General features: G+C 45.1%; 1 protein-coding gene across 1 annotated transcript in view; it reads right to left on the bottom strand.

The window, feature by feature from the left end:
- The window catches only part of LOC121080759 (netrin receptor DCC-like), a 253,382-nt gene that overhangs the window by 1,208 nt on the left and 227,582 nt on the right, over positions 1-24,592 (bottom strand). The window lies entirely within an intron of this gene.

Genomic DNA, 24,592 nt, shown 5'->3' with positions numbered 1-24,592 from the left:
AACAACGGTTCCGTCCCGTTTTAACTCCACGGACGTTCAGAGATGTTACTGCACCCTAGTTATATCGACGCAAAGAGAGTCAAACCTCCTGGGAATAAACTTCTTGCCAATCCCAACACTTCCGAGCATCTCCATGGAGCCATTCATTGGGCAGCATCAGCAGCAACACAATTAACCAAGACCAACCGCTTATTTTTCCCTGCTGGATTGTACAAGGGATCTCACCCCAGCTGAACAGCCCAACCCGAAACCATCCCCTACATGGCCAGCCACCCATCTCTGCCACCACCCTCCTTGCAGAAAGGTCTGAAGGAGTTTTATCACCATGACACAGAAGCCAGTCCACGTATGTGGCCAGTCCTGTCACCTTCTTCTTCCTCCCCGTGCCCAGCAGCTTTGTGCCATGCTGCAGCCACTGCTCTCTGCTCAACCCTGTCCCTTTGCCCATGAACCCCACCGCCATCACTCCCTTATCACCAATGGATCTTTTTCCTTACGCTGCGGCAACTGCCTTTCTTCAGGCGCCTTTTGTGAGGGATCTCATCAAAAGGCTTTAGGATACCCAAGCCAAGGATATCAACTGGATCTCCTTGCCCACGTGCTCAACAATTCCTTTTTTATTTTTTATTAAAGTCAAAAGACTTTAATAGGCATGTGAAGCTGGGCTTTCCACCACAAAAGCTGTATTGATCCTTCCTTATCATATCATGTCCATCCATATGTCTATTCATTCTATTCTTTACTGCAGTTTCTATCAATTCATCCAGGCGAAACCACCAGATTTACTAAGCTGGACTGATAAGAGAGCTGATATCATACATCAGCGTTTCTCTGCTAAAACAACCTGGGCACCAGCTGTTCCTTCCAAGTCTCCAATCCTAGAGTACTTTCACTCAGTGCAATACGAGCTATTCAGGGTACTAGAGTTTTCTCATGATTGTATCTCTACCGTCTCTTATAGCACCGTCTTACAAATTTTTAGACAAAAAGAAGTCAACTGCATCACAGTGGATAGTTCTTGACCAAACACAATTTATTACCATTATTGAGTTGTTTAGGCCCTGCATAAATACGTTATAGCACATATCAATTTAATTATTGCAATAGAAAAATCAATTTTGCAAATATACTGCCCAGTGATTTATTGTTACAATCAATTATACATTTCAAAATCAATACTTTGGGGTTTCATTTCTGAGTGAAATAATGCTGAAGTTTTTCCCGTAGGGCAGAACACACTCAATTTCTGAAAGCAGAGCATGACTGTTTTAAAACTGTAGTTGGGTCACTTTGCATATTGAAATTGCCTACATATAAAATGTTTATGGAGACTGCAAACACCCACAAAGTGCCTTTAAAACCTAATTCTGTTGACAGTTCTGGGGACATCTACAGGTAATGCAATCTTTGGTACCGCTGCACTCCCAACTCTTCCCATCTCTGTACGACGTTGAGCCACAGTCCCACCACGGGGACTCAGCACCTGTGAATATTCCAGCCCAGCTATGAGAAGACACTTCCAACACCCCATTTCCCAGGTGGAGAAGAAAGCAGAGCATTTGGATGTTTTCCCAGAGGAAGAAAAAACAATCCATCTTTCCCCTGCCCCTTCCAAGAGCAACAAGAAAAACTCTTCCATCACCCCAGCTGCTCCCATCCATGGACAAAAAAACAAATGGAAGAAGGAGCAATAAAGAAGTGGAGGGACAGGAATGCTTCCAGGGGCCTGTCACACAGCTCATGCAGGTGGGTGGCTACAGGAATGATTTGTAGATTCAAAAATCCCATCAGAACGGACAAATCACACTGGTGTCTCAGTCCAGAGAGTGCAGTAACACCAACTTTTGCCCAAAGGTGCAGCTTACAGAAAATTTACCACTAAATCAGCTGATAGAAACCACAAGCGAATTTTGAAAGAAATCCCATGCTTCCAAAGACCTTCTGATGCCCCAGACATTTGACTGGACCTTTGAGTGGTCCACCATCTTTTTTCAAACCACAGGCTCCATTTTGTCAATTTATTTCAAACAACAACAACAAAAAACTTCTCCGAGCTGCCTGTCAGCTGAAACATCTAGGAGGCCCCAAGACAATTTGCTGCCCTCCGGGAGAGGCAGCAAGAGCGCTGGTTGCACACATTCTGAGGAAGGGTTCTCCAGGCCAAACAAACACTTTCTTGCAAATGGAACAATACTCAAGCAACAGATCTGCCACTGGGGTGGCTTAACCCCTCGATGGGGCGAGTCAGCAACCATTTAAAAGACTGATAGATGGTATAATGACTTTGGAACTGGAGCAGGAATGGCTCCGGTCCGTCTCAAGCCATTTCACCATAAGGTTGCATGAGCCTTGCACAGGGATGCTCCATGTGGGACCCTGATGAGGCAGCATTGGTCCTACCTTTCTGAGCAGAGAAAATGCTGAAGGCTCCCAAAGGAAGGGCACAGCAGCACAAGGGTGAACGTGTCCAAGCAAGTTCTCCAAGCATATCGAAGCACATGCCCAAACAGAGCAAAGGACCAAGCCTTCTGCACACAGGCATAGTACTGCACGTGTGCAATTACTTGGGAGTTTTATACATGCATAGCTTTTAGGGATATAAGGAACTATTGCAGTCATCCTATTTCTAGCTTGACCTTGACCCTAATTTGATTTTTAAAAAGACGAGTTCCAACAGAAGCGTCCAGGCACTTGGAGCTGTGACACCTGCAAGCACAGAACAGTTTTTATGAGACCCCAAATATCCCTTCCTCTGCCTTGAAGTCAACAGTGACTGCATCTCCCTGCACAGCAGGTCCCTCAGAAGTAACGGCTTTGATCCAACACTCAGAGTAGAATAAATAAGAACTTCCTTATGATTAGAGGAAAAAGCAGGTTCTTTACAGATCCACCTAAAGCTGTCACTTGAACGGCAACAGTTCACTTTCACCTCAACCTGGTCTCCATGGACACCGCAACGATGCTTTTTATCAATAGTACTTAATGTGTGACCCTTTGCTCCACGAAAATCAATGACTAAGGTTCTAACAGGCTTCTTGTCCTTTCTTCTGCTTAAGAGAGAGCAGTAACGACTAGTGCTCTAATCCTTCACGCTTTATCTGAGAGGTAACCAACAGCAAGAAAATAGTTCCTTTCTGTTATACCAGGATTCCTAAGGAAGCCATAAAATGAAGCCAGCTTCAAGGCGATTGTAGGAACCTGTTGGTCCTGGTTGGAACGTAACATGGAAAAGTAGTATAAAAGGTTGCTGGCCACCTCCCATTTTCTGAAATACACCTTTTTCAACGGGAACGTCGTCGCTTTCATGCACCATGAAGAAATCACCCTGAGCAGCTCAGACACCCAGCACAGCCCTGGCTCAGAGCTGCAAACGCCTGGGATTGTTGCAAAACAGCCCTTTAGAGATTGCAAACTATGTGACATGACCCCTCCTAGTTTGACTGTATTTGCTAAACCTTTTCAGGGAGAACAGATGTTGACTCCAAGAGTTCTAACCAAATCTGAGGTGAAACTTTAACATCTTTCCTGCAGTTTCCAAAACCACAGGATATTTCCATTTTCCCATTTCCACGATTATTTAGTAGAATAAGAAAAAGCTGAGGTATTATCTCTATATGGATTGGAAATGTAGACCACCAGAAATCTCACAAATCTTAGAAAATCAAAGTTTCTAGATGTGCAAAGACCATTTGTCAGTTCATTTTAGTCAATAATCCTCTGATTATAAATATTTATAAACATATTTGCAAATGTTCATTTAGCTATAGTAGCAGACGACTAGCACCTGCTTTATGAACTTTCTCTGTTGCACTCTGTCCCTGCACATAAGCTTTTCTTCTGATTTTTTCTTTACTAAGCCCATTCTGTGGTTGCTTTTTTTTCCCCAGTCAAAGTTCAATTATCCACAATCAAACCAGCCAGATACAAAAATCAAACCTTTGACACAACAGAGCCTTGAAGTGATATGCTGGAGGAAGGCTCCAAAACCCACCAAGATTTTCAGCCATCACATGCCTTAAGGGTGGGTGGGCTATTCTGCTTGAAAAGTGGAGCAAAACTAAACCAAAACGGGAATAACGCCTGTGTAAAAATACTCAGGGCGCATCCTGAGCTGACAAAGAGCACTGGGATGGGATGGGATGGGATGGGATGGGATGGGATGGGATGGGATGGGATGGAGTGGGGTAGGGGTCACAGAACTCCTAGCACCTTTAAAGGGGACAACAGGTGCTATCCAGGATCAGTCCACAGATTTCACATTTTTAGAAAAAAACTTTCATGAGTTAAAATTTTCCACCTACCAGCTGATGGTGAATTATAATCTTTATATATATATATATGACTGAGGTTAAGCCAGTTAAAAGACAAAGCCTGACCAATTGCAAGGTAGGGAAGGGAAATAAAGCTAGAAGAAGAAAGGCTGTTGTGAATTTGTGTAGATTAAGCACCTAGAACACCTCTTATTTGTAAAAAGTTGGGAAAAGTTCAACAAATTAATAACCTGATGATTTCATGCAACAAAATGGGCTTAGGTCCCTTCATAAAGCATCTTGAGGTTTTGCAGAGCTATTTTACATCTTACACACTGCCTTTGTTCAGCTTTTGCTAGTAATAGCAACGGGCATGAAGATACCCAAGGTCTGTCAAATGTTGCGGTGACACACGTTCAATATGCTGGAGAAGAGCAATAAAAGCAAGCAAAGCAAGGCCACAGCCACTCCCAAGGTTCAGTGGTTTCGAGACACCCCGAGGGCAAGCATTCCCCTCCTAAGGCTGTGATTCCTTGAAGAAATGAAAATGTAAATACCAGCATAGAGAAGCTGGACCTGTCAGGAGCAAAGCTTATAGCCAAAACCCAACACACGGCCCCAGACACAATTGAAAATCATTACAACCCCCCAGGACATGGCATAGGAAGTGTCACAACCACTTTGACTTCTCTTCCATCCTTAAAACCCCCACTTGGGACCCGGCTACAATACATCCTAAGGGCTCCTCAAGATCTGCTAGGAAAGTTGTCCCGTGCATCTGAGAGCGAGCCTTCCTGTGCTTCCCAGAATCCATGGGAATGTCTGACTACGTCTTTTTTAACTGCTATTAATTAATCTTGGCCTCAGTGATCTCCTCTGGGTGAACTGCATGTTCAGAGGCATTCTGGCTTCATTTGCTAACAATTACATCCAAACAACCTGAACAGCTCGCAGAAAACTTGCCTTGTGTCCCAAATCAGGTATGTTTTGAAAAACAGGTAGGATTCAAGAAGGGATTTAAAAAAGAAAGCATTTAACAAATATGTCTAATCCTCAGGTGTACTTTGAAAGAGGCTAGCGCTTCAGAAAAGAAGAAAATCAACATGTCGTTGGCACAGTAAGAGGTGCTAAAGCCTGGCATAACTGCAAAATAATAATTTTACTGAGAAATTAAGCATCCTGAAGTGAACTAAAGGGTACTGTACTGTTTGTTTGGGTTTTTTTTGGTGGGGTTTTTGTTTGTTTTGTTTTGTTTTGTGTGTTAATTCTCTCCCAATAGATAAATTCCCAGGAAATAACTTTGTCTATACTATGCAGGTGGCACAGAACCTTCTTACACTTACTTAACACTATAAGGAAAGTCCAAACTATTTAGAAGTCAGACCTCTGGAGCCTACAGAGATCCTGTAAGATTTTTTTTTTTTGGTTTGTTTTTTTTTTTTGGGTAATGAAATCAGGGCATCTTGTTTGGAAAGGCTTTAAGCCATTATTTTCAACGCTCTGGGAGAACAAATTCAGCTCTGTTATTTGCTAGTGGCATCCCGACCATCAGCAGTTCACCACCTATCTGCCTGCCGTGTGGTTGAGGCTCCCAGCTGTCCGTGTGTTAGCTTGGACCCGAGTGGGACACAGAAATACCTTTAGAAAACATAACAGGAGGCCCAGGGCAAGAAAAGAAAAAGGAGAGCATTTCACAGCATGCGCCATGAACACCCAAAGTCCTGCTAGAAATGGCTGAAAGCATCAGTGGTCAAAGACGATGGGATTTTTCATGTGCTGATTTGCACGGTGAGGAGCAGGAATGAGGTTTGGATCTATTTTTTCCGAGCAGCTCTGCTCTTTTCTGACCCTTACTGACTTACTTTCCAGCAAAGCCATTCCCGGACTTTGATCCCATGACTTCCAGCACGGTCCTGGGCTTGGAAACGCAGCTGCTGGGACACACGGCTTCATTTCCCAGGCTGGCAGCGAGACTGCAGCTGTACTCACCAGAGAGCCCAGCCGAGCAGACAGCATCCAAACCCTGTTACGGTACGTGCACGAGGGATACACCAAGGCACCGGGTTTTCCCAGCCCCTGCTGCCACCCCTTGGATCTGCTCCCACCATCTCACAGGCAAGGGGTTCTCCTTTTACAACCAGCATGTAAGCTGCAAATTAATTTACAAATACATGTCGAGGCTGTTGGCAGTTGCCTTGGATACGAGCAATTTTTACAATCCCCAGCCACGGGGTTTCATAAAACCACTTTTTTTCACCCCAAAAGAAGAGAAGAAAGAAAAAAATTGGGAGGACTGTTAAGGTATGAAGACCTTTTCAGCCAGTATTATCTCCTCAGGGAATATTTCTCTTCTGAACTACCTCTCCAGAGAGCCCTTATATATAAAATTGCACGATCAAATGCTTAAACCATTTGATCATCACAGATGTAAACAATAAAATAAAATATTAAAAAGTGATAGTCATGATATACTGGGGGAAAAAAAAACCTGTAAGATAAAACCTCCTCTGGGTGTCTTCACTAACTTAAATACACAAGAGAATGAAACAGAACAAAATACAAGGCTTGGAACAGTCAGGAACCTCAGGCAAATCCTTGGTTCTAGTGGCAAAGGAACAAAACAAACACCAAAATAAATAAAGAAAAGTCATCATTTCCTCTCTGCAAACATAGACACTTCTAAAGCATGGCTGCTTCCAAAATTTGGTTCTATATATTTAAAAAAGACTTGTGAAATAATTGTGTACAGTGCAACCACGTGCTCTTTAGCTTGCTGACATAAGGACATTCCAAAATAATATGCTTAGATGAATTTCTAAAACATTTTTTCAACGTTTCAAAATTGGTGAGATTCCTCTGAGCTACGTTTAGACACTTAAAATGAACCCAGCCACAGATACGGGAGTTTTAGAAGTCAAAGTTAGGGTAGGCAAACCTTGCATTCAGTTTTTCATTTTATTAAGCAGAAAAGTGGGCCTTTAGTCCTTTTTAGATATTTTGGGGCAATTTTGCACATTTCATCATACAATTAAAACTAACCCCTATTGATTTTGTAAGTACATTTGAGAACAAAACCTTTTAAAGTAACTATGAGATACCATTGGCTTGAAATGCTCTTGTTTTTAAAGAACACGGTACTCATGAAAATTTTCAAAGCTTTGACTTCTCATTCTAAGTTGGGCTAGAAAGTTTTTCTTGGGAAAAAAACCCTCTGTAATAGGAAAACCCCTCTACAATATATCCCCACAGCTGTAGTGATGTCTCTCTTCTAATCTCAAAATGTTCATGTCAATGAAAATTTTCATTTTCATTCATTCATTCATTTTTCTTGACACAGTTACTCACAATGAACGTTTTGCTCTCAGCTCTTCCTCCTTCCGCTGAGGATGCTCTCTCCTTTCAAGTGACCCGGCGTGCATGGAGCTGAGAACCCCTGGAATACCGACCAGCAAACAGACACGGATGCTGCTGGCAGCATCCCGGCCAGGCAGGGCTCCTGTCTCTGCCCAAGGGATGCTACAGTGCCTGCATGGCATTCGCTGCCGTCACTCAGTGACATTCCTTCACATCACTCAGCAGCTGCCAAAGCCATTTCTGGATACACGGGATGATTTTTATTCAGATCGGTCAGCCATGGCTGAATTTCACTTCCTTCCTTCGACACACCTGCTAAACACCACCAACTTGGAGAGGGCTGCAGTCAACTACACAAGAAAACAAACTGGAACTTTACAAGTCCAGGGATCAAAGCAACTATCAATACTTCCATCAAGTTTTCAATTACAAATGCATTTAATTGATTAGCACTTAGCAGCACCTGTAGTTGGCTATAGTGTAATTACTGATTATACTGATACTGATTACTTGAACGATATCTGCCTGAGAGCCTCATGATTAAGAGTGTGTAAAGCAAAGGGCACAATAATTTCAAAATAATTAAGCTATTAAGATTCAGACCAAAATCAAAACCTCAAGAATATTTAAAATATTTTTTCCTGGTTTAAATAATGTTAATGCATGCGCCTTTCTGATGCTGTGCTGCTATGAGGGTCTTCCCAGAGACCCGTCAAAGGCAGCTGACTCCCTCTTTCTCCATGCCTATCAGCACGAATGACAAGACACCATCACCACCACAAGCAACAAAAGAAAGAAATCAAAAAAGCACAATGAAATACTGCATCCCTAAACCTGTTCCTTAAATATTTATGCTCCTGCAGCCAGTAAAGGAGGTTCCTCCAGTTATAACATACGCAACGGAGTGGTGCACACTGGAGTTCCTGCATCCGTGACCTGCCTGAGCCCATCGCAGCCTGACGCCAATTCTCCGTAGCATTTTTGTATCGAGCCACTGGCACTCCACTTTTGGCAAATGAGACGTTTTCAGATCCAGACTGGCAAAATGCTAAGGGCAACAGAAGTTTGTGAGTCTTAATGTGCATGGAGGTTGTTGTGGTGAGGTACCGCAGCAGCGCAAAGCATACCTGCTTCCCAGGATGCACTGTCAACCTGGAGAGCATCTCTTTGGGCCTCCGACAGAAAAAAGCATAAAGGTAGTTCAGATTTGAAGGCCTAATTTGGTCACAGAAAAGACGCTATTTTGGGCAAAGAGGTTAGTCAGTGAGTTTCGAAGAGAAAGGAACCATCAGGTGCTACTCAAGCATGCGTTGTGCACTGGAATGGCTCCCTGAACCCAACCCTGAGAGAGCGCTGGGATGGGTTTTGGACAGGATCCTGAGCAAGCAGCTAAAAAGAGATAAATTCCGCAAACGGGTTTAAAGCTGTGGTTGAGCTGCTGAAAGATGGATGATGATGATGATGATGATGATGAATAAGCCTATTAAAAAGGCCAGGGACACCAGAAGGTATCGAAACATCTGCAGAAGGAAGAGAATAACTGCCAGATGTTGCTGGGGTTGGTGATTTTTATATCCAAAGAGGAATATTCTGGAAAGCAAGTTTTACAACCAAGGTCCAAACTGATTTATTCTTAAGGTTGCGTTAAGACCTCCCAAGTGTCCTGAACATCGTGGACACACACATGTCACCCACCCTGCAGCTTCCAGCATGTTGAGGGGATCAGCCGAGAGCCACAGCCACCCAGCAGCCCAAGCTACTGCCGCACGCCTGGGCGTCCAAGAAAACCTTTCTGCATGGAGAAAGAGATGTGAGATTTGAGGAGCTCATCCTTACAGAAAGCAAACCCAGCAAACCCACCATCCCACCCACCCATCAAACTTTGCGCACCCTCACGGCACTCATCTCCTTTCCCAGATGATGGTGTTTTCAGAAAACATACGAGGTCTTCTCAGAAAGCCACCAGCGTCCTGGCTGCCTGCGTAGCGAGAAGGAACAAGCCTGGCAGCACGCCCCAGCCATGCCCCCACATGTAGTAAGCCCTGAGCAACTCCACCGCAACATCACCTGCCTGGCACCCACCTACTGCCAGGGGACTTTGGCGAGTATTTAAGGGTAAAAACCTCTAGCCATCTTCATTCCGTGACCCTCTTGCAAATCAGAAACAACATAGGAATTTGGTACAAACGTCCCTCTAGAGAGAAACCACATCAGTGCCAGAACCAGTACTCCTTTCCCCAGTACTGGGACCACACAGTTCTTTAGGAGCGCTGGCCCCGTTCTCTAGGGAGCAAGCGAGGATGCTGCTGGGGGCTTGCTGGGGGCTGGGTGACACCTCTCCCACAGCCACCCTGGCCGTGCTCCACCAGAGAGCACCATGTGTGCTTCCCATGCTTGTGTCCAAACCCAACAAGCGTGAGCCACCTGTGAGAGACACAGCTCACAAGGTCCGGGGGTCTCCAGGGGTTCTGCAAGCTGGACCAGCAGCCAGGCTCCAGCTCCGTAAATCCTCCTCACTCCCTACCAGCCATGGCCGTTACCCATCCTTCGCTCCTCCCTTCCAACGCGCTGCAGCATTACAGACCCTTCCTCCTCCTCTGTAACTTGCTACGTGCCACGCGCCAGCACTCCCCTTCAAGGACGGCACCAATTCCCACCGATTTTCAGAAGACTAACAGCTTGTTACAGGGTAATGGGTGAGGGAAGGAGGCCTCAAACAGAAGGCAGGCCTCAAACAGCCTGCTACTTCACCTCCATCTTTCACAACACCAACACGCACATTTCCGTACAGCTCGAGGCCTGAATCTGAGGTGACACCGATGTGGCAGAGGGTTTGCAACCTCCCAGCGCAGAACTTCAAGTGCGTTTCTAGCAGTTTCTCTGCTTGGGAGATGGAGGTGCACAGAGCACCGTTCCCAACACACACGAGGCATGGAAAGATGCAGGGACAATTAGCCAGGCTGTGGATTTTAAAGAGAAACACTTCTGCTTTTCTCAGTTTTTAGGTCAGGGTAGGACGGGTCCCATCCCACTCCCCAGGACTGCGGAGCAGTAGCCAGGGGAAGGAAAGCTCCCTCCCAAAAAATGCCGACAGCAGGTCTGGGGAAGGACATCACCACGTGTCCGTGCAACACGGAGCTATTTCTGTTTCTTTTCTTTCTGTAACATAAAACACACCCTGGGAAATACCTTCTTAAGTTTTGCTGAAAAAACTTCATTTCTTTAATTTCTTTGACAACATCCTCGAATTGCACGCGTTTTCTGTGCCCTATTCAAAACGGGCACTTTGAAGTACTTCCAAGCTTTGTTACATCCCATTTATTCACAGAAGTGATTATACAAATATATCTCCCTAAGTTTGGGGCTGAATGCTAAGAAAACGTGGTTTTGTAAAACTGTGTTTCAACAGTGGCATAGCAGTGAAGTTTATATCAGGAAAAATGAAGGCACTCTGGCATCTTCCCTGGGGTCACTCAGAATCCTTAGGTCACTCCAGGGCCCCGTTCCTCAGCCTGTGTTACTATCTCAGCATTTTAAAACCTGCCCACTGCTTAATTCCTCCCCAGTCTGTACCCCAAGGCTGATCTTACTCATTAATCCTGATTGCGCATTATCAGCGCTTCTGCTTTCAGCTTCCCGAGTCTCCAGCACCCTGGCTGAAATACAAGGGCAGGGCAGGTATCACACGTTGCCTTAAATAACTCCAGCTCCAGCCAGCTGTGAAAAAAGCATTGTCTTCAGTAATTGTTTCTGGGTTTCTTTCTACATTTTTTTTTGTTTAATTGTATTTTTCTTTCAAATCCAAAGTGCTGTAGGTCCCTGCAATTATCATGGGACCCAGATGCCAAATTCATCTGGGAAAGGTAAATGAGTGGAAGTCACTAGACGACCGAACACATGATATTGATTTTTAGGATTAATGATGGGGGTCATTCAGGATAGGCCTTTAAATTTTGCACCCATTGGCATCTCTTTAATTAAAGACATCTCATTCCCTATGGACGTTCAATAAAATGAAGCGGTGCTCCAGAAAACATCAGCTTAGACATAAAAATGTTATTTTCTCGTTTCCAGTTCTTCCAACAAGCACTTTTGCTTCAGGGACCTGCAGCTAGACATTTTGAATCAGCATCAAAGCTGCTGTTCGGGCAACTTTCAGCATCATCCCAGCACATCCCCCACCCCCCCCACCCCCACCCCCAATCAGCCTGAATTTGCAGAATTCAATGCGATTTGCCTAATTCTCTGTGCACCAAAAAATGATACCAGTGAGTGATAAGCTTAAGGCAAATTTCTGAGGCTTGAAAGACTTCTCCTGAAGGTCTCCTATTAAATGTATTTATAATTGGTACCTTAGTTGATATAGAGACCTGCAGAAGGATATTCTTCCACAGGGAAGGACACTGGATCTAGCTCAGCTTCAACTGTTGTTTACTATTTAGAGCTGAAAAGTCCAAGTTTGTTATAAATCTGCTGTGGACATTCAAAATTGGGATCATCCCGATTAATCTATGTCCATAGCTGAAGCGTCCCAGTGCTTGGTCACAGAAGGACGTATCACCTATCTGAACCTTCAGGAGCTGCCTGCACCTTATCACTAAAACAAGCACTTAGCATTTCAGATGACAAAATTAAGTGCCTAAAGTTTAGGTGGAACGATCAAAGTCAGGCACTCTGTTGATTCAGATTGCACCTAAGCCATGTTGGAAGAGAATTTAATATCAAAACGACAATGGAAAGCAACAGACATGTCACTGGAGTGGTGGAGGTTGGAAGGCACCTTTGGGGTCATCTACTCCAACCCTCAAGTACTCATTTGATGCTTGTTCAGAGACAACCCATCACAGTTCACATTTCCAAAGGCAACCTGCGCCACTGACATCTCCCCTGCGCTCCACGGGGACCCGGCTGGCTTGGTGTCCTGCCACAGGTGGCTAGGGGATGCTGTCCAACATGAGAGACCACAGCCCACCCCACACTTCAGAGCACCAGCCCTCATTAGCAGCCTCCTTATCTTGAATTAGGAGCATGAAGACAATTCTTTGGCTCAGTTTCCTGGGGGCACTGCAGCCCTCCCAGCCGGCGGCTCCCACCCTCAGGCTCAGCGCTGCACATGCCACTGCCGCACCATCCAGCCCTCCCAAAGGAAGAGGCTGAGCCTTTTAGCTCATTTTTTCCTTGGAAGCAGTGTCCAGAGTCACAGCTCCACAGGGCAGAAGGGATCTCTGTGACGGTCCCCTCTGTCCCTTGCTCGCTGCAAGAGTCTGTGACTCCTCCAGATTAATTCTTGTCTGAACGGGATCAAGCAGCAAGTTGGTTCTGCCTGACCTTGGGAGAGGGGACAGCTCTGTTCAGTTAAACACGCACAAATGGCTTGTTTTGGTCTATTTTGGAAGTTTTACTGTATTTTCAAGGCACAGACAGGCTTACACGATGCCATCAGAATGAGTGACAAGCCAAACTTTGGTTACAGCCCTGCTGCCCAGTGCACCTACCTTAAAATTTATTTTCCTTTCAGAAGAATTAATGATGTAATGTTAACAATAAAGGAAGGCACAACAGAGTTGTCAAGAAAAATGAGAAATAATCCCAGCCACAGTCCTGAACAAAGCTCTCTGCAGTAAAGCATGCGGTGACCTAAATAGCCTAGCTACCTACGCTTTGCCTAGGTAATAAATACAGCAACCTTTAAAAATGGATTTTAGAAAATAACCTGTTACATCAACAGTGAGGTGGATTCCCACCTGATGCTCATAATTAACCACCTCAGCCGGGAGATCACTAAAAAGAAATGTCTGCGAAGAGCAGAGGTAGCATTTCAGGCAGTTATGATCCTTAGGGCTATACCCCTCTCACCAAAAAAAAGTTGCAGTGTAAGAATTATGAAGACAGTGATGGATGTGGGTCCCGCCTGCTCTCATTACCACGAGCACAATATTTAGACCCTTGAGGGAGGAAAAACTGTCAAAATGTTAAAACAATTCCAAGTTTTCTGAAGTCACCAAGGAACTTCACAGCGGTGTGCCCAACACACTTGTTCGCTAAGTGAATTTAAGTTACTGGTTTCAAAGCAAGCCCCTTTTAGTCCATCAGGCTGCCGTAACATCCTCCCTTCACCGGGCAGAGACTGGCAGAAGCCCCCCTACCCCTTCGTTCACGCCACTGAAGAGCTTAGGCCTGGCTGGTGGGGAGCCACCACCGCGGTGGTGGGACCGCAGCCTCCCCTGGAGTGACGTTCACTTATGGTTATCCCAAAGGAGCAAGCACCTTCCAGCAAAATATCTATAAATACGGAGCAATGAGGCATGGCGGGTCTTATTCAGCCGCTTTGACCTCCACTCAGCACAGTGCTGTTCCAGAAATGTCACCGCCGCATCGCAGTTTTCTTCCTAGGAAACACACAGGACCAGCACCTGCATATTCTGACCTCTGGTCGTTTTACGAAAAGGCAGAGCAAAGCAGCAGATAGTGCAGTCACAGTAAATCAAGATCACCGTGGGTGTCAGCATCTTCTTTTTGGGTTAACATGATTGTTTCTTTCTGGTTTTCTTTCCTTTACTGTATAGTTTTATTTGCTAGTGGCACATCGTCACTTGGGTGCCGCCCAGTAGATAAAGAGGGAAATTTTCACTTCACAATACCATCTCACATTGCTAATTTGTCTTAACTTTATGGGAAGAGGAAAGCAACCATCAAAAAATTAGGAACTTTTGTCATGCGCTGGTCGTGGGAAAATAATTTCAGAGCTTTTTCCAGTCGGAGTAAATTACACCAGATGTCAGCTCTTAGAAATTCCAGGCTGTCATTACACTGACAAAAATAAGTATTTTGGTCCCGGTTTTATCCAATGGGAAAACAAGCTATACAGCAAAGATAAACAGTCAAAATAAAATATTGTCAAAAAAAAAAAAAAAAAAAAATCCTGCAGATTTCACTGAGCCCAGCTCAGCCACGCAGGTGAAGATGCTCACAGCCTGCGGATGAACCAGCGGAGAGGCGCTGGGAGCAGCCCCCAGCTGGGCTTAGCACAGCACCTGACCAACGCAGACCCCAGCGGATCTCATGGCCTCATCCAGCAAAAAACAGCTCAAGGGCAGACAGGTCCACGCTGCAAAACCTGGAGCTGTAGTTCATCTCCTCAGGGTTCAGAAATGCTTGGGCCAGGTCAGGTGTGTGAAGGCACAGCGCAATGCCGAGTACGTGTACCAACTACATGTTGCACCAGTAATTTAATTCCTGACAATAAAAAGGCTGTCAAAATAGCAGGCATTTAACATTAACACCCCACCCCCCGCAGAAAAACACCACTGACAAAACTAAACCAAATAAATACCAAACCTCTAGTAACATCCACTGAGGTGTAGTCTTTGTGTAGAGTAAGACACCCTTTCTGATATTGCATGAGCATTTTTTTTCTTTTTTTTCAAATACACATATGACCCATCAGTTCATCCAAACCCCACACTCCTTATCATCGTGCCCAAGACACCAGTGGAAACACTTAGGATTTACGTGAGGATGTGCAGCATATGCCCTGCTCCACAAAAATGTTATTTCTTCTGGTGAACGCTCTGTAAACTCCATTTCAATAAATAACTTGGACAAAAGGAGCAAGGTGAAGAGTATCGCTGCGTGTAAATGAAATCCTTACTGAAGAGAAAATGAAAAGGCAGCAAAGATAGAACAAGGGAGACTAAGCACTCACAAAAAAGATCAGCGGTAAATATATCAGAGCGTACACAGGAATACAGGAAACAGTTTAATAAACCAATACAAAGGATGTGAGCAGATTTGGAGAGAGTTAGTTAGCCAAACAACATTTAATACGCAGTTCAGAAGGGATTTACTGAATCGAAGCGCTTCAGCTGTTGCTGCAGATGACGATGGAGTCTCCTCCCTCCCCCCGGTGAGGCAGGAGGTACCCAGCACCATCTGCCCTCACTGCCAAACAATAACTGTATTTAGTACATTTTATGACTTAGGCAAACTGCTGCAGCTTCAAAAAAGCGGTCCTGTAGAAGTATCAGATTTTGCATACCACACTTTTCTTCACCATCTAAAGAAACCCCATGGTTAATACACACCGCACAGCACCCTGCCTCACACCTCCTGAACCAAAATTCCCTAAAGCCAAGCAGATTTTTCCTCTTCCATTTTCAATGGGCGGATGCTGGATTGGGCCCCTAAACTGTATAATTCGGCACACCATCAGCATCATTTATTCTTCCATCTAATCCTATACCCGTGTAAAAATGCAACCTCCAGCATCTCAAGCATCACTTAGAGGGCGGGGGCCACATCTATTCCTGACAAGTTTTATTCCCTGGGAACCACCCAGGGGGATGCTTCTCACTTCACTCAGATACTGTTCCAACTTCAGACCCAATAAATGGAAACAAAAAAATATACAAAACTAACTCTCTGGTAGCTCCACTTAGTTTAAAAAAACAAACACCAAATCCCAAACCCAAGCAATCTGAAAAGCACTGGAAGAGCACAAATACTGACTTTCATTCCATAAATATAATGGAATTTAAGCCCAGAAATAGGCTGGTTTATAATTGTTTCATTCTCCAGAGACTGTTCTGTGAATTTTAAAGATGGGACTACGTATGCTTTTGGCTTTAGAAGCACTATGTGATCTGAACTTTGGGTTTAGGGAGCTAATTTTTGTCTTAGGATTTTGTTTCCACCACCACCACCACCCTCCCCCGATCACCTACACACCAATTCCCTTCGGCAAGGCTATTTTTATAACATCCAAAACTCTTTTATGGCTTCCCTTTTATTGGTTCAACAACACAAATTAACAAGAAACGTTATTCCTGCTGCTATAGCTGCGTTATCAACACGGAATAGGAAAAACAGTGACAGAAAAGCAAAGAAAACCCACTTTAGGTTATATATAATTAAGAGAAAATTCCATAAAAGTCATTAAATGGAAAAAGAAAGAAATCTCATGTTCTGATACTCGTTTAGGCTGCGCAAAAAGACCTCAGGGAAGCAAGAGTAAACATACAGCTCTTTGCAGGTACCTTCATCCTCCCAGAATGGCACAAGCAGCAGTTGCATCAACAGAAAGTGAAGAAATAAATTGACTGGAAATGGTTTTACTTTATTTTCCAAATCTTTGGCAATCTCACAGGACCCTCCAGCATGTCAGGCTGAGCCTGCAGTCCAAGGGAAGGCTCCACGCTGGGATGGGAGATACTGGGATGCCTTTGCTCGCACCCTGGGGGTGCTGGGTGTGGGACCCCCATGCTGCTGAGCACCCCAAAGTGGGGCCAGTCCACCCCTTCCCCCACCTTTATACCAAAGGCAAGGGGTTTTAGTAGCACTTTATGGTGATTAAAATTTTATGAGACACCCACATCAGTTTGGGAGGATGCAAGAATGAAATCCAGGCTGCATTCATATTTACAGACCTGCTGGAAAAGAAAAGAAAAGAAAAAACAAAACAACCCAACACAAAACCAACAAAAAGAAACCCACACAAGACATAAACCATGCCTATCGAGATGGCCCAAAACATATCAGTCTGCCCTGCAGCTCTTGACGGTGTTCAAGAGCCACACCGATTTTCTTAACCATTCAGTGAAAGTGTGATGCCTTTCCATCATTTCATTAAATGCCATTTCTCTGCTGGACCAAATGAAACACGATGACCCCAGCAGCTCCCGCCGGTCCAAGAAGATGCTGGCAGCATCCCTGGGCTGCACAGGGCGAAGGGACAGCCCGGGTGGCAGAGGGACCCTGGTCTGCACCCAACAGGGGCACCCACACCAGCAGATCAGGGGTTGCAGGAGGGATGAAGCTATGAAAGAACAAGATGATGGATTTCGCCTTTGCTTTGACTGGTCATCGTGAACAGCAAAACCCTGATGCTCGAGCCAGGATGCGCGAAGGGAAGATGTCTCAACAGTGATGTCAACACCCACGCGAGTGTCAAATATTTTCTGCATCCGGGAGATAATTTCATTATCTTAACATTGCCACCCCAGCACCGAAGCCATAAATCTTTTAGGTGCCTAAAATGGAACTTCAGGCAAACTAAGTGAAAATGTCACTGGACAGTGGGGACAGAGTTTTTAGGAGGGGCTGTAGCAACGGGACAAGAGGGAATGGTTTTAAACAGAAAGAGGGGACATTTATCCTGGGTACTGGGAAGGAATTGCTCCCTGTGAGGGTGGGAGGCGCCGGCAGAGGCTGCCCGGGGCAGCTGTGGGTGCCCCGTCCCCGGCAGTGCCCACGGCCAGGCTGGGGCTGGGACCCACCTGGGCTGGGGGGAGGTGCAGGGGGTGGCCCAGCGGGTTTTTAAGGTCCATCCCAACCCAAACCATGCTGTGAGTTTGTGACGATTCTCAGGTCAGGCTTGGGAAAACCAGCACCAGCCACATCCCATCACCTCCTCGCCAAGGCCTGGCTGCACCCCAGAGCACAGTAGCAACCCCCCTGCCCGCATCCCAGTCCCGTGGGCTCTGGGTACCAGTGTGCAGGGAGGCACGGCTGCACCCTGAGAACCAGCTGCGGGGGATGGATCCCAGCTCCATTTCATGGGTGTCCAACGAAATGCCCTGGCTCTGCTTTGCTGACTATTTTCCTCCCATTTCTGGAGCTGGCTTTGCAGTCACACCACAGCCACAGCTCCTGAGTGCACCTGGCCCGAAGCAGCAGTATTTTTTACTTCTAAATTCCCATCCTGGCTGAAACCTGTTCTGCAGAATGACATTTCTGCTGAGACCCACTCTTCATTAATGGAGTCTATTCTTTTATATTTTGTTTCAAAAAAAATTCAGTTCTAGTGGAAATTACTTGAAGAACAGTCTGTAAAGGGTAAATTGCCCCCCTCCCCCTTTTTTTTTCAAAGGTGGTCCACACAGCCTGCTCATTCATCCTCATTTCCCTGGGCTCGTAAGACCAGGAAGAAGTTTGGCTTTATTTTCGCTGCTATACGACGCTGGCTAATGCTGCTGTTAGGCTTCCTGCGAATGTCATTTTAAAGGCTCAGTGATAAAACGGTGCAGCCTAAATTGAAGTGACTGCCCAGGTTTCCTCGGCAGCAATGCTCCTTTTTTGCTATTCATGTGACAGAAGCAGCACCCAGACGTGAATGGTGCTGCATTTTACCGAAAAGCAAGGAGGAAGTTTTCTAAGTGAAAATCCTGAAGGACAGACGAAGAGGATGAATGTGATAAAAGTTAGATAAGAAGCAGAAAAGAACAACCCACCAGCTGGTCTCTGTAACTGGAGGCATGCAGCGTATTATTATGCCAACAATTATGTTTCTTTCTATTTATATAGAAAGATGTAAGCTGAATTTTTTTTTTAGTAAAAAATCAAATAAACGCTGCTAGTGAAACATCAAATCTGCACAGATAAGATCTCACAAAATAAGGAAAAGCAAAAATTAAGTTCCTAAGAGTAATCAAAAAGCCTTTCTACTCTGCAGTGCAAAGTCTTCTTTCCCAGCTAATTTATTTTTGCCTTAAATGCCTCTTTTCAAGTGTACATTATATGCAGTTTAGCCAAGCTATTATTTCATTGAAGTCTTAACCACACTTCTCCTTCCCCCTCTGTGCCTTTGTCTGCACATGTTTCACAATGGAATCCTACAGGTTTTTGGCACTAATGTTTTAACTTTTAATAAGAAAGTTTTGTGTTGGGGGTTGGGGTTTTTTTTTTGTTTTTTTTTTAAGGACTGGTTTAGCACGGGTGTACAATGAAACCGTAACAAATGCAGGGGAAAATTCAGTAATTATTAGGGTTGACTCTGGCTCCTGGAAAAAAGTTTATGTTCCATGACATATGGGGAAACAGATACCTCGTCCTTATGATCTGACTGGCTGTTAGAAGAGATGTGACAGGAAGGAAGGAAAAGACCTCTGTGTGTACAGCTGAATATGCCATATGACTGAGTATGACTCAATCTCTCTCCGACTCATCCTTGAACAGAAGGATAAAACTGAGGGAAAAATCAGGGACAAGCCCCATCCTCCCCGAGGAGTGCAGGGACGTGATAAAAAATGAAAATCGCTCACCGAGTCAAAGTGAAATGTTACCCAAAATACAGGAAGCCTTTTACAGGACCGCAAAACCGACAGTCACTAACATCATGGGATAATAAACTATTTTTTTTTCCCCACACCTGCAATCTCACTCCTGATCCTGGCACTGTGGAGCTTCTTCAGAAGACACCAGGGCCAGATGCATTGTCCTGTAATATCTAAAAAACTAAGAGTTTTCACTGGTTAGGTCTTCTAACAAATTCCATTATATTATTTTTTCTAAAGATGAACTTTCTTCATCCCTTAGAAGCCTCCACACCCAGGATTAAGTCTCTTAAATATTACATTGAATGAAAAACCAGATGGTTTTAGAAATTTCACCCCATGGAGAAAATTGGAGCCCCCAAGAAAAATCAGAGTCTATCCTACAAACCCTCTAACAAAACCTGTTTCCTAATAACAAACCAACAACAAATACAGGTTCAATTCTATGATTCAGCATCACGCTCTGGCTGGGTAGACAAGTCGCACCAAGGCTCGCTATGCTATGCACTTAGCATGGGAATCCCTCCCTTCCTCCCTCATTTTTAGCATAAACCTGATTTTCCTTTTCAAAATGAACTCTATGAATCTTGCGTCTATGTTCCAAAACTTAAATGAGCAGGGAATCAAGTTTCATTTTTTCACTTTCCCCACCAATAATCACCTTGAAGAAAGCTACAGGCAATTCTTTAGATGAATCTTGTTCCTGGGTAAATTCTCCTTGGGGAATCGTTCAGGTACTTAATTGAGTTGCCTGTGTTCAAGAAAGAATCTGTTTTTATGGATACAGCAGGAGCTCTCAGCCAAGTCAAAGCCATGAGGCTGCTACAGCACTACTCCCAGGGGAACCTGAGCTCCAGGTAACTCCTTTTTGTAACTTGGAAGCGATTATTTCCGTGGCTGAAACACCAAGGAGTCTTCTCCAAATGAAACGAATCTCCTCCAGGTCCAAGCACCTTTAAGAGAGGCGCTGTTAGAGCATCACCTCTTGAAATATTGCCCAGCGAGCATTGAAATATCTCACTTTGCAAGTCATTGGGTTTGACAAGCTGATGCACACATGGAAACATCACCTTCAGACGTGTTTGCAGGGCTTTCCTGCCCCGTAACTGGAGAAGTTGGTCTAAGCCATAAGTCAAAGTTAAAAGCAGATTTGGGAACTCAAAATCTCACCCAGAAGATTTACTTTAGGCCAGATGGGTAGCACCTGGAGATAGGTCACAGAGCACAATCAATGCCAGCATGAGTGCACGTGCCAGGGACCTCCGCAGCCCACCTTCTCATCATGGCAGCGGGGGGTTGTCCTGCCCTGAGCAAAGAGCAGCGATGCTCTGAGGCGATCCGGTACCTGTGAGCATCGGTACAGAGCCACCCTGCCCCCCCAGGGTACCACGCTCGCGCATCCACTGCAGGATCCCGAAGCACGGCTCCCGCATACAGCTCTGCGTTGGAGCTGTCGGCTCACAGACGCTATTGGCATCATCAGGGCACCTGGGAGGAGGCTTGGCTTCAGCTGCTTGGCCTCGATTCCTGGTGCCTGGGAGGCACAGATGCCCTTCCCATCCCCCTCCTCGGGCACCACAGCCATAGCTGCTTTTGCCAGAACGCCCCATTGCCTCTCCTCTTCCCTGCTCCCTTCCATCACACCTCTGGAACCCCAGCTGGACTCCACTGGTCTGCCAGATGATTGGTAAAATCACCTCCCTGCCCAGCCTGCCCACTATCTGGAGACCCTATGTCAAGTTCAAGCACTGCTCATGCTATTTGCTGAGCTATATGACAGAAAGAAGCGTATAATATTGTCTATTATTCAAGGCAGGGAAAGGCTGGGAAGAAGGAAATTCAACCTAAGACAGAGGGTGACTATGGCAGCAATTATCAGCAAACTAAAACATATGCTGATTTGCAAATATCTTGGTAGCAGCCACACAGAAAGATATTCTGAACTACCAGAAATCCTTCAGACTCCAATTTTGGGGCAAAGGCTGTTCTTTTATTTGGTCCTGTCGTCTAGCACAGCGAGCTCTTCAGCCTGGATCTGCACATGCCTAGAGTGCATATATACCACATTAATACAGGTCATAACAGCAGCAACTGCAGTAATTGTGTGCAGTAATGTAACTTTTTTTTTTCCCCTTGCCCATTTTAATGAAAGTCTGTCCCTCAGGGAACTTGGCACACGAGTACTGGGGGGGAGAGGAGAGCATAAAGTGTATACAAACTATAAATGTCAACGGCAAGGCATCGCTCAGCATGGTACCCAGGGGCATAACTAGAAGCAGCAGAATAACATTAAGAAAGGGAAAATTTAGGGTGTTTCAGGAAAGATAAATAGTGATATACCCAGTGAGATGTGTGACAGTGACACTTGAGATCCCCTAGCAAAGGTGGTGGGACAACTCCAGCACTTAAATGCTTTACCAGTACCTGGGGGAGGTGGGGGAAGAGAGGAAAATAAACCCCCAGACCCGTAAAACTGACTGCTGGGACCAGCAGCACATTAGCAGTGGCACCAGAGGACACAACAACTCCTTCCCGCTCTCATTTCAGTCATTTTCTAGGGGAAACCTTGACCCAGAACTCATCTGCTGATCCACCATGACCATGAAAAGCACCCTCTGACGCGCACCCCGTGCACCTCAGGTACGAGTTCCCTTACCCTCCATTACAGCCAGGGTCAGATCAGCACAGAACTTCATCACCAAAACAACAAAGAAAAATCTCCCTTACTCCTGTTTTCTTTTTTTTTATTACTGCACACAATGGTTTCCTTCTTTCAAAGGCCAATAGAAATGAAAAAATTATGTTGAATGCTAGCAATTAAACTGCTACAGTGCAAATACATGAAGACAATAAACCGAGATGGCCACATTTTTACTGACACCGCCCGATCTTTTGCAATCGTTGGGAGTATGAGAAATGTTCCTATTTCGTTAACTGTCCTGGGCACATATTGCACTGCAAGATGTGATTGTTTCATTTCTGGCCTTCTGGTCTGTGCTGAAAAACTAATAAAATTATTGAGCCTACAGGTAGAGCCACATGACAATTAGTCTATTACTAAGGGGGGGACGAGGGGGGAGCACGCCTCCTTCACCCTGGTCCAACAGGGTGGCTATCACCACCTCTCTTAAATTAATAGCAGCAGCGGAGTCAGGTCACCACTGACCCCAGCTATGAGCTGGGAACATGCCCCATTCGTTACAGTTACACGTGCAGCCAAGGGTGAATGAGAGAATATTTCTACTCAGTGTTTTCTACTGTACCAGCAGAACAAAGCCGTAACTTTTAATCACCGGCACGGAATCTGGCAGAGGAACGGGGCTGGAATAGAGACATAAACCATGCAAAACACAGTTTCTGTGAGTGGACCGAAGACCTGTACCTCTGCATAGAAACCCGCTGTAATTACACTTCTTTACTTGAATGCAAAATCAATATGGAGTTAATGGTGTTGTGATACTACCCGGTGGAGGAGAGGGCTGGAGTTACCTCCCTGTGCCACCCAGGAGCCGTGGCTATCCCATCCTCCTGTTTTGTCCATCCAAGGGAAAGCCAAGGACGGTGGGACACAAAACGGGCAACCAAAGCCATCGCTTGAGCTGCGGGGCAAGCCTTCTTCTGGGTACAGAAGTTTGTCTTGCCCTCATCTACAATTTTTTCCATCTTTGCACTGATTTTTCTACTAATTTCTTGCTTTTTTTTAACTTTGACTTCTTATCAGCTATCTGAAAGTCTTCGTACACATTCTAACCTCAAAGACATATAATCATCACAGGCTAATCGTGGCTGACTCAACGTATAAATATATAGGAGAGAGAAATAATACATAAAATTACCAAGCCAAATATTACCCCCAAAACGCAATATTTTTTTTTTTTTTTGAACGTCCCAATTCCAGCCAGGATGGCAACACCAGCACACAGAAGAGCTGGTCTCAGCTCGCCTCGCCACACATATTCCCAGCTGTATTTAGGCACCTCCTCATTCCGTGCTCCATGCAATGTATTACCACTTTTTCCAAAGATTCAACACTCCTGAACTTATTAAATTTAGAAATTTAAACCAAACAACATCTAAACCAGCAAAGAATGAGCCCCTGTGAACACAGACCTGTTTTTCAAGCATTATCCACCTTGGGTGAGTACACAGCTGCACACGTGTAACAGGGTGCTGCGGCTACAACTGCAGCCCCCCAGGCTCAGAGCTCAGCGGGACATGTGAAGGAATGCAAAGCGTTCAAATTTCATTCGAAAAAACAGAAGCAGTGTTAAACCAGGGTATTTGTAAGCTTCAGAGATATCATTTCAACCTGACTGCAGCCTGTCGGCTCATACGTTGCTATCAGCTAAAAGCCAGTTATTTAATGCAACCACTTGTTACTGCTTCCATAATTGAAGCATCTTTTGAGCATATTTAGGAAACGCTCTCCTGAAGAGCTCAGACAGAGAACTGGAGCCACAGGGGAAGTCCACATCACCAACAAACTGGAAGTTCTGGTTTGCTTTCCTATGCAAAGATACTGAATTTTCCAGTTTTCTTTTGTATAGGTCACTTCTATTGCCAGGCACCGAGGAAGCGCTGGGGTCTGCAGAAGCCATCCCAAGCCACCTCAAACCTTGGGGGAGCAATCTGTCTCCTAGGATCGGGCTGTTTTAAACTCCTTAAGGAAGTTTCTAGAAAAAAGCAGGCAGTTTTAACAGGTTTTCTGGTGTTTGGTTGGTTGGTTTGGTTGTGGGGTTTTTTCCCAAACAGAATTCCTGGGCTCTTTCCTTTTAGAGGTAAGGAACAGATGGAAAAGCAAAACTAATAGATAACACCCACTTTTACACACCTCTCTCTTTCTCTCTCTCTCTCTCTCTCTCTCTCACACACACACATCATTTTCCCTTGGAAATTCCCAGGCAGTGCCCACCAGCCTGGATGCTGCAGCCCAGCCAA

The sequence above is a fragment of the Falco naumanni genome, chromosome Z (assembly GCF_017639655.2).
Source record: "Falco naumanni isolate bFalNau1 chromosome Z, bFalNau1.pat, whole genome shotgun sequence".
In the NCBI taxonomy this organism is placed as follows: Eukaryota; Metazoa; Chordata; class Aves; order Falconiformes; family Falconidae; genus Falco; species Falco naumanni.
The sequence above is the reverse complement of the archived record's forward strand: the minus strand, read 5'-3'. Positions and strand labels throughout refer to the sequence as shown.